This window comes from Lactuca saligna, chromosome 3, assembly GCF_052625555.1.
Source record: "Lactuca saligna cultivar CGN05327 chromosome 3, ASM5262555v1, whole genome shotgun sequence".
Classification (NCBI taxonomy): Eukaryota; Viridiplantae; Streptophyta; class Magnoliopsida; order Asterales; family Asteraceae; genus Lactuca; species Lactuca saligna.
Window position 1 is genome coordinate 108,050,159 of NC_136419.1, and position 10,459 is coordinate 108,060,617.

Consider the following 10,459-nt stretch of genomic DNA (forward strand, 5'->3'; position numbering starts at 1 on the left):
GATCTAGGAGTTATTGGAACGGATCTGACCTTAGGAGTGAGTTTGAGTTCATGCATGGCATAGACTCGCCGAGTCCGAAGAACAGACTCGGCGAGTAGCATGAAGATTGCCCATAACCACTCAACGAGTGGTCTCGCCGAGTTAAGGGGCTAACTCAGTGAGTTAGGGAGAGTCAGGGAGGGTTGACAGGTGGACTGAGTCAAACTGGAACTCGGCGAGTTGTTTTGGAGACTCGGCGAGTTGAGTCGTGGTGGCCCCGCGATTCATGCCAGGTGGAACTCGTCGAGTCAGGGGGGTACTCGACGTGCCAAGAGAGAATCCGAGGGAGTTAGCGAACACGTGTAGACTTGCCGAGTTGCTCTAATGTACTTGCCAAGTCCGGTCAAAGTTGACCGTTGACCAGAGTTGACTTGTGTTGACTTAGTGGGGTCAGTCAACCTTAGTTGTGAAAATGTTAATCAGAGATGTATTGTATTATAGGAGGATTATAGCTCGGGGAATCGAGCATGAGTGGGTTCAGGGATTTGCGAGCTATCGAGATACACGAGGTGAGTCTTCTCACTATACTTTACCTGGAGTGGGTAACTAGAGTTATGTGATACAGTGCTTGTATGTTATATATGTGTTATGTGTTGCGCTGCATTATTCTTTGTGATTTATGCTATGCATGTCTACAAAGTTAGAACCTGAGGGTACACAGAGTTTGGGTGCACGGACCCACAGAGTTATAGCCTCGAGTGGCTAATATGTGTTATATGTGGTATTTTGGGGAATTCACTAAGCTTTGTGCTTACAGTGTTTGGTGTTATTTGTTTCAGGTACTAGTGACAACCGTGGGAAGGCGCTGGCTTGATCAGTACCCACGCATGAGATTTTACGATTATGAGATCTTGGGATTTTTGTATTACTTGAATTGATTGTCAAACATGGTTGTTTTATGAATATTAAGTGAATTATGTTTTAAAAAATTTGAAAACATTTGTTTTGAAATTTACGGTGTTACAATATATATATATATATATATATATATATATATATATATATATATATATATAACACCAGGAAATATTAGATTAAATTGTTTTTCTATTCTAATTTCTATAAATTTCTACAATACTTATTTAACCCTAAATCGTACGCTCACATCTCCTCCTCCATTTGTTCGTTCATCTCCATTGACTTCAATGACTTTACTCTCTCTCTCTCTCTCTCTCTTTCTCTCTCTCTCTCTATCTCTATCTCTCTTCTTTTTCTATATTTTCAGGAAGATTTCAGTTAAAACTCATCCCCTATTTGTTATTGCTCATCTTCATAGAATCATCATAAAAATATGGTTGTGAAATGGCGTGTTTGAAAAACCTTTATGGTCTTAATGTGATGGACTATTTGATTTGATAAGAACTTACATGAGGTTTAATTTGGTAAAAACATACCTCTGAAATACATGGACGCAACAAGAAGCAAGTGGCAGGTTGCAGTAACGGAAGACAAGCTTGAGGAATAGTAATGGAATTTGAAAACTGATTTTCACTATTGACTTATTTAGGCGATCCTATCATTGCCTTCTTTTACCACTCCTTCGATTTTGTGAGAAATTGATTTTTAGGATCGAAAATATGTGAAGGTGATGGACTGGATTAAATAAATCATATTTAATCGACAATTATATGAAAGCTTCCATCATTTGTTGTTCCCAATACCCACACCATCGCTCGTATACCTAAATCGGTTTGTTTGTAATCTCTCTTCTCTCTTCTTATTTATCCCTCTAGAAAACAACGACGATTCTACGTAATCAGGTAATCTTTGTAGTTTTTGAACATCTCTTTCACATTCATGTTGTTATCACAAGCAAACTTCATTGTTATGCCATGGATAATCTTTTAGAGAATAATGTTGTCGTTATATGTGGTGTTAGTAAAGGCGTATCAGAGACCTAGCTTCGTATACCACTTTGTTATTATATGTAGTGTTATTAACCTTGATAACTTGATTGTTATCCCATGGATCATTGATCATTAAGTTTTTAGCTCTTCCCCAAATTCAGAATCAGTTACCCCATTTTTCATACTTTTCTTATTGAAGTTTTCTGAAATTTAAATGAACGTTTGTGGTAATCATATTCTTTAAGCAGATAAAATAAAATTAGGGATTATTCTTTATTTTCAATTGATTTCGGTGTAGAAGATGGTCGAACAAAAAAAGAGGGTGTACTAACTAAAAGATGGTCTTAAGGAAATTTTGTCATTTCATATATATATATATATATATATATATATATATATATATATATATATATATATATATATTGGAATATACACCTCTACATGCGGATTAATACTAAGTGAAAGAGGAATATTAGATTTATGAATGTCAGAGTCCGCATTATTAAAAAAACCAGATAACCATTTCGCTTACTTCAAAATGGTTTGAATGACCCGATGAAAACGACCTTATACTCCTATAAAACCACATAAATAATTTAGGGACTAAATAGACCAACCCTAGAAAATTCGTAGGGCATTTGTGTCATTTCCAAGAAAAAACATAAAAAACTTATATAAACCATTTTATCACTTAATCTGCATCAAACTTTATAATTAATAGTTTCTTTTAATTTATTTAAATTAATTAATATAGATTACTTATAAAATCATTTTAATATGTCAAATGTAAGAGTAAAAGTTTTCTACTCTTGTACATTTGAAATTGGTAAGTTGTGATGTTTTGGATAAAACAAAGACCAATTAAGGACAATTGTGTGAAGTGTTTGTCTTGATTAGAATCCACACTATCTCTTGAATATCTGACAAGAGAGTCTTATATGTCAAGAGGACAGTGAGAGTCTTAAAGGTCTTGAAAGTCTCAAGAACTAATCAAGAATAGAACCTGAAGTTCTTCACTAGCACACGACTTGAGTTTTATAACCTATCGTGTTGACATATTCTATGCCCATTCCAGTTAAAGTTGGCTTTGCATATGAGTTCTTAGAGTTCTCAATTGGTTGCATAACAACTTGGAAGCAATGACAGACCCTTGAGCTGCCAGATGGCAAGAAATTAAGATTGAGTTCAGTCCATATGAGTTTGGATTTGTCATTATCCTTATCTTGTGACCAAGAAACTCTCGAGCCTCCATCCAAGAACCTTTGGAAGAAAATTCTAGGCCCTTCCTAGAAGTTTTCATCCAACCTCTTACAAGGAGGTTCTAGAGCCTTTTTCCTTAATTATCAATAAATAGTCAAACAACCCCTGCACTTTTAGTTAATCCAGTTATTCCAAAATTAATTCTAATTAATTTCTTATTAATTATTAATTAAATATTATAATTGCTAATTAATATATTATTCTCATAACATATTAACAAATTATATATTTCAATTTATTAATCAAATAATAAATCATATATGTCTCCAAAATAATCCTGTCCAATTGCTAGTTTTGAGGGCAACCTAAAAGGACTGTGCTACCATCGATTCAAGTTTATACTAATTGTAGTTATATGCTTAGACACCTAATCCAACACCCTTTGATCCATCTATCATCTAAGCACCACCAATCCCTCACCATTGACCTCTAAGCCTACAACCTATTACTACTGTTAACAAATATGTTGAGTGGCAAAGGTCTATGCAGGAGGAGTACTCGACTCATATCCGTAACGAAAGGTAGACACTTGTTACATTCTTTGACAATTACAATATGGTAGGGTCCAAATGGATGTATCATATTAAATGTAAGTATAATGACAACATTGAGCGTTATAACGTGTGCCTCATCGCAAAGGGCTTCCACCAATAACCGGGTGTTGATTATTATGAAACCTTCAACAAAGCTATCAAGTCTACCGCTATCCGGATAGTTATTTCCCTTCATGTCTTTCAAGGGTAACAACTTCGTCAACTAGAAGTTTAAAATGAATTTCTTCATGGCAACCTAACAGAAACTAATTATATGACTCAACCTTCAAGGTTTGTAGTTATTGCTTGCCTAACTCATGTGTGTAGTCTCAAACGATCATTGCATGGACTCAAACAGGCTCCCTGGGCCTGGTTTTATCGGTTGTCACAAGGTCTCGCAGTGGTTGGCTTTACTGGACTCAAAAAATGATTCTTCCGTATTTGTGTACTCGCAAGGCTCAGTCACCCTCTATGTCTTAGTTTATGTTGACGACATAATTATTAAAGGGAATCACCCTGATAAGATTGAGTGACATGTCTCTATACTCGACTCAAAATTCTCTTTAAATGATTTGGATGTGGTGCATCAATATCTTTGTTTTGAAGTTTTTCCACATGGTGCTGATGTCATTCTATCTCAACAATAATTCATTACACACCTTTTCCATCCAGCCGGGCTCTTTGATTCTAAACCGATGACATCTCTAATGTCCTCTGCGGCGCAGCTGAGCCGTTAATTAGGCACATTACTTGCTGATCTAACTGAATATCAACAATTTATGGGGGCATTATAATATGTTACTATCTCTTTCGCCCTGACAATGTATATGTCGTCAGCAAAGTATGACGGTTTATGCATGCCCCTATGAACGCACATTGGTCACAATCAAGTGTATCTTACATTACCTCTACAACACAAACTCTCATGGGCTTCATTCTTTGCAACTCTAACCCACCCTTGCACGTCTATCCTGATTCTGCTACTCATGCATTTTTTTGAAGCAGATTTGGTTGGATGTCCTGATGATATTGGGCGGATTGCTATTTTCCTTGGCTCCAATTTATTTTCATGGTGTTCTAGGAAACAATGAATCATATCTTGCTCATCAACCGAATCTAAATACAAAACTCTAATAGACGCCGCTGTTGAATTTACTTGGCTTCAGGCTCTTCTCGAAGAACTCGGTATTTGACCTACTATTCCACCTACTTTATGGTGTGATAACTTTGGTGCAACGTTCCTTTAAGCTAATCCCATATTCCACGCTCACACAAAGCACATCGAGATAGATTTTCATTTTGTCAAAGAGAAAATCTCAGGAGTAGAACTGAAGGATAAATTCATCTCAACTGACAACCAACTTGCTGACATCTTCACCAAACCTCTGTCAATGTGATGATTTCCTTACATCAAATCCAAGCTTCAAGTCATCTCCTGCCCTTAGCTTGCGGGAGCGTATTAAACCATATCTAGCAGTCACTTTATGGTCTAGGGACCATTGCGGAAATTACCTATTTAATATATCCTCTCTCTCTCTCTCTCTCTCTCGGCATTATCAGCTATCAATATACAAGAATTGATTTTATCCCCTGTGGTTTTTTTATGTCTCGATGTAGCCTGACAATCTGAAATTAATTCTTCGATCCATCCGGTTTCACAAATTTAGTAAACATCCCTGATCAATTAATTTTGCATTATATTTATTGTTTTGAATGCAAACGTCAAATTTTATTTTAAAAATGGATAAACTTTGATCTTATTTCAAAATAATCTGCATGTGCTAAAAATGAACAATAATACTACAAAACATGTTTACAAAGAAGTTTGAAGAGTTGTTTGAAGAAAAAACAAGGGTAAAAAGTATAATGATAAACACATGTGGGTGTATGAAATCAATAAATGAAGATAACTGGAAAGGATAAATGAAGAAATAAAGAAAAATATGAAGTCAATAAATGAAAATAATTCAAAGGGATAAATGAATAAACAAAGAAAAAGGTGAAACACGAGCACATTGAAGAAAAAAAATAAGCAAATAAAGGCAAAAGAACATTGTCAGGCAGCTTGAACACAATGTTTGGACGACATCTAGCTCCTCACAACTTGGATTTAGGGTATAGAAGATATTATGGTAAGAAGACAAAACTATACACAATTTTATTGTTATGAGTTTTCTCAAATTCGGTTACTATTTGGGTCTAAATCAGCAAGGAACAGAGTTAAAATGCTAGAAAAATTTACCATGTAATTTTATTTTGATCACAACTATATTGTCTACGACTTTTATGTTTTGACTTTTCACTAATTCTGTCGTTATCATGGTCATAGGGTTTAAAGTGGAATACAATTAAAAATTGATTATATTTCCGAACACTATGATGTTTAATCTAACATTCCCCAATTTTTTAAGCCTAGACTATCTGGTTATTTTCTCTATCCATCCGATTAGGGTTGTCAAATCGGGCAGTCGTATCGTGTTTTTGTCTGACGCGACACGACATGACAATTTTTTGTACAACACGAACACGACACGACATGATGTCGTTTTTTTTTCATTAACACGAAAACGAACCAATTAAAACACGACAACACGACACGACACGACAAATATAATATTACATAACTATTAGTGTATTTCATTCATACTTAAAGATATATAACACGATAAAAACGACAAACACGAAAAACCCGACAACCACATGCTTAATCGTGTCAATTTCGTGTCGATTTATGAACACGAACACGACACGGCACGACATCATGTTTTTTAATCTTGACACGAACACGAATTCAAATTTTGATTTCGTCTCGATGCGTTTCGTTTCGTGTATTTTTGTCGTGTCGTGTCATAAATTGACACCCATACATCCGATTAAACAAGGACCCCAAAAATCGGACATCTCCGGTTTTCAACCCAAGGTCTTCTATTTTTACATTGAGCAATCTTTTTTTTAATATTATTTTTCAGTTTTCTAAAAACATCGGAAAAAAATGGAAGTGATTAAAGTTGACTATTGAAAAATGGAAGTGATTATATTTTTTTAACTATTGAAAAAAATTTCTTTTTTTTTAATATTAAATAAAATTAATTTTTTTAGTTTTTTTAATTAAAGTTGACGACTTTTTCACATTTAATAACACATTTTACTTTTAGTGAATTTTTTTTTCTTATTGTTGGAGCTATGCTTATCACATTCTCCCATAGATTTGACACATAGTTATCGCTTGCTAGACATCAACGAATGCGATCAAATTTTGGTGCCTCTTGGTAGCTTAATTCTTTTTTAAAGCCTGTGAAGTTTTTTTTTGTTTTTCATGAAAAAGTTCAAAAATATTTTATTTTATTTTATTGATTTTACTTCAATTCATGAAGTTCCTTTTTACGTGTCTGTTTGTCTGTTTTCTCCCATAGGTGAATAACGTTGCATGCATACACGTGGTTCGGACAATCCTCGCCATTGTTGTTTCATATGAAAATTGAGAAGGCCGCAAGAAGCAACCACAATTTTCATCATGTTAAACATGTTTCACTACCACATCCCAAAGTGTTGGACTTTGAAGAAATAAATCATGAAATTCTGAAAGAAAAAGTTGCAAAAGAAACACTTGAACGGATTTAGATTTGTAAACAATTATTGGATTGTATTTTAATATTTTATTATTTATTTTTCAATTGTTGGTTTTATACCATTCTTTTATAACATATATAAGAGATTGTTGTTGTGTATTTCCTAGCAGTGTCGAATCATCCATACTTATGTGTAAGAAAGTTGGTGAAATTACACAAGATCCATACCAACATTTGAATTAATTAAATGAAACAACATGTCTACTAATTGTTATCAAACTATTAGGCAAACTATTAGGAAAATATAACATGAAATTATATGAATGAACAAAATGGTAAAATTATTATTGAGGTCCGCATTCAATACAGTGTCATTAAAATAATTTTTTTTTAGTTTGACTGTTTGTTTTCCATGATATAATAGCGGTAAATGATTCTTCGAGGTCACTTGGATACTCATTTCGTGAGAAAAAACATTAGTTGTAGCAAGAGTAAGAAGTAGAAATAGAATCAATAGAAAGGAAGAAGAGATTTGTTCATGCGGTGTGTCTAATCAATGTCCTAAGAGATCAATTTATAAGGAACCAAATTTGTAACTAATGAAAAACTAATCAAAATGTAAATTACAATTTGTAATTCATTTGATAATTAATGGTTCTTTTTCAACAACGAAAAGAAAAAATATTTGAAAAAAAGGCACTTGAATTTTTCTGATCGAGTGATGGTGCATTTTTGTTGGATTTTTATTTAAAAATAGTCCAATTCCAGTCTAAAATTTGACATAATTAGAAACGGAAACATTTTTGTTTTGAATAAACTAAAACCATTTTATGTCCACCAATGATCATTTTTCCAAGAATGTAGAAAGATTAAACGTAATCAATGATGAAGAAAGTATAACAACATTTGAAAACTTTGGTTCATTTCAGAAATTAAAAAATTGATGAATGACTTTAAAACTCCAAATAGAAGTTCTGTATAATGAATCCACCAAATAAGCTTTGAATAACCAAAATATGTTACCAAATACTTGTAAAAAGTTGATCTTAAGCTCTAAGATTTATACAAAATAAGTTCTTAAAGAAAATCAACTTTAGAGCCTTCATTTCTAACACCAAATGGAAGAATGAAGAAGAGAGTGAGAGCATCTAAAGTCCAAAATCTAGCTTTCATTTTAGGGAGAGAATAGTGAGTAAAACAACTTGCCAAAACTTATCTCTTAAGACTTTCTTGTATATCAACACTTAGTACAAAAGATGGACATAAAATAATAAAAGTATAAAACTTTCTTACAAGCATGATATGAGGTAATAAACAAATCAAAAGACATGTCTAAGGCCATTATTTCATAAAAGCCAAAGGAGACCAAAATTAAATGTTCTTTGCTTTATTCAACTAGCTACTCACATATATTTATATGATGATTACTTAAAGTGGTCAAAAAGTTATACATAACATTTAAACACATACCTTATATATATTAAGCTAGTTTTGTTCACTTTATTATAATTTTCTATGAACAATAATTATTTATATCTTGGTAAATATTATTTTCAAATAAATATTGTTTTCCAAATAAATACAAGTGTTGATATATTTATTAATAATCACATTATACAAATAAATAATCAATAAGTGATAACTTGATATAAGGTGTGATCATATAGGATCATATGTTATTAGCAATCTCATTCTATAGTGACACTTAGGCATACAAGATCTTTCAGTTTGTACACATAAGACGTGTTATCGCATACAAGTTCAATGAAACCAATCCAACTTGTGTCAGTTGGTGTCCTAACCACATTAGAATCACCATATTTGAGCATCTATAAATTTTGGTCCACATAATGGGTTTGACTTAGCGTAAGTCCATTTTCCTTTATCATATTGTTGGTTGATTGGGTTGGGTTTTATGTACTCTAACATTCATATGGTGCACATACAACCCTAATGCTTTGGATCTAAGTTTTCTCTAATTATACATGTAATAAACATTTTCCAAAGCATGAAGCCTAAACTAGCATGCAAGGTGATATTTGAATCATAAAAACTAGTTAGAATATTACCTTGTGTAGTAGTTTGAATAACTTGGCCTCAAGAAAGCTTTGCACCCGAAGAGTGATGCCTCAAATGGAATCAGAAAACACCAAGAACAATTAGGATGAATATGGAGAGATTATGGTGACTCTAAAATCGGTTCTTACTCTTCAAAATACAAGTGGTAGTCGATTTTGGACTTAGAGATACATATATATATATATATATATATATGTGTGTGTGTGTGTGTGTGTGTGTGTGTGTGACAACCCAAGTTGTCCCGTTACATTTCTCCATTACCGTTAACGGAATTTTCCATTGTTCAAAAGTTCCGTTAATAAGAAGCCGTCAAATTTAATAAACATTTCAATTGTGTATGTTTACATGTCGTTAAGTCGTGAAAAAGGAAATAAAACACAGGACACACATTTTCATTCATTTGGAAAATGTCAAGTTTTATTATTACGACCACTAAATCGGGTGCGACCAAAAGCCCCGTTTAACGGCAGTATCGGGTAGACTTCCACTGTGTCCCAACTCAAAACCCTATATAAGGGTGAGTGGAGTCTATTGGAGACTTTTTACACTCTCTCTCTATACTCTCTCTCTAGACCCGTTTTCGCCCCGAAACCGCAACCAAACGCTTCCAAATAGTAAGTCCGCTTACCCTAGCTTATTCTAAACATATTGAATTGAGTTTATAGCCCAAAAATCGGACTTAGAAGCAATGAAAAAGGAGTTTACGGCCTAAGAACCTCCTTAGGCCGTAAACACCCAAAATGAGGCCAAAATGACCCAAACTTGTCCCAAATGGCTTGGAAATAAATAGAAGAATTAGCCTAGGAGTGTTTGCACATTTAAAACAATCATTTTGTGGCATAAAAGAGAGTTTACGGCCCAAGCACATGCTTAGGCCGTAAACACCTCTAAACCTTGTTTAAATGTCTCAAAAACACTCCCAAACCACACTAGGGCTTAACACATAAATTAAGGGCTTATTCCTTTGGGTTTGGATCACTTAAACACATCAAAATGAAGGATGAAAATGAGTTTACGGCCCAAGCACATGCTTAGGCCGTAAACTCCCCAAACATGCCCAAAATGTTGGTTTTTGTCCCCCAAATGGCCTTAGACTATTTCTATAAAATGCTAGGAAGGATTTAAGGACTTA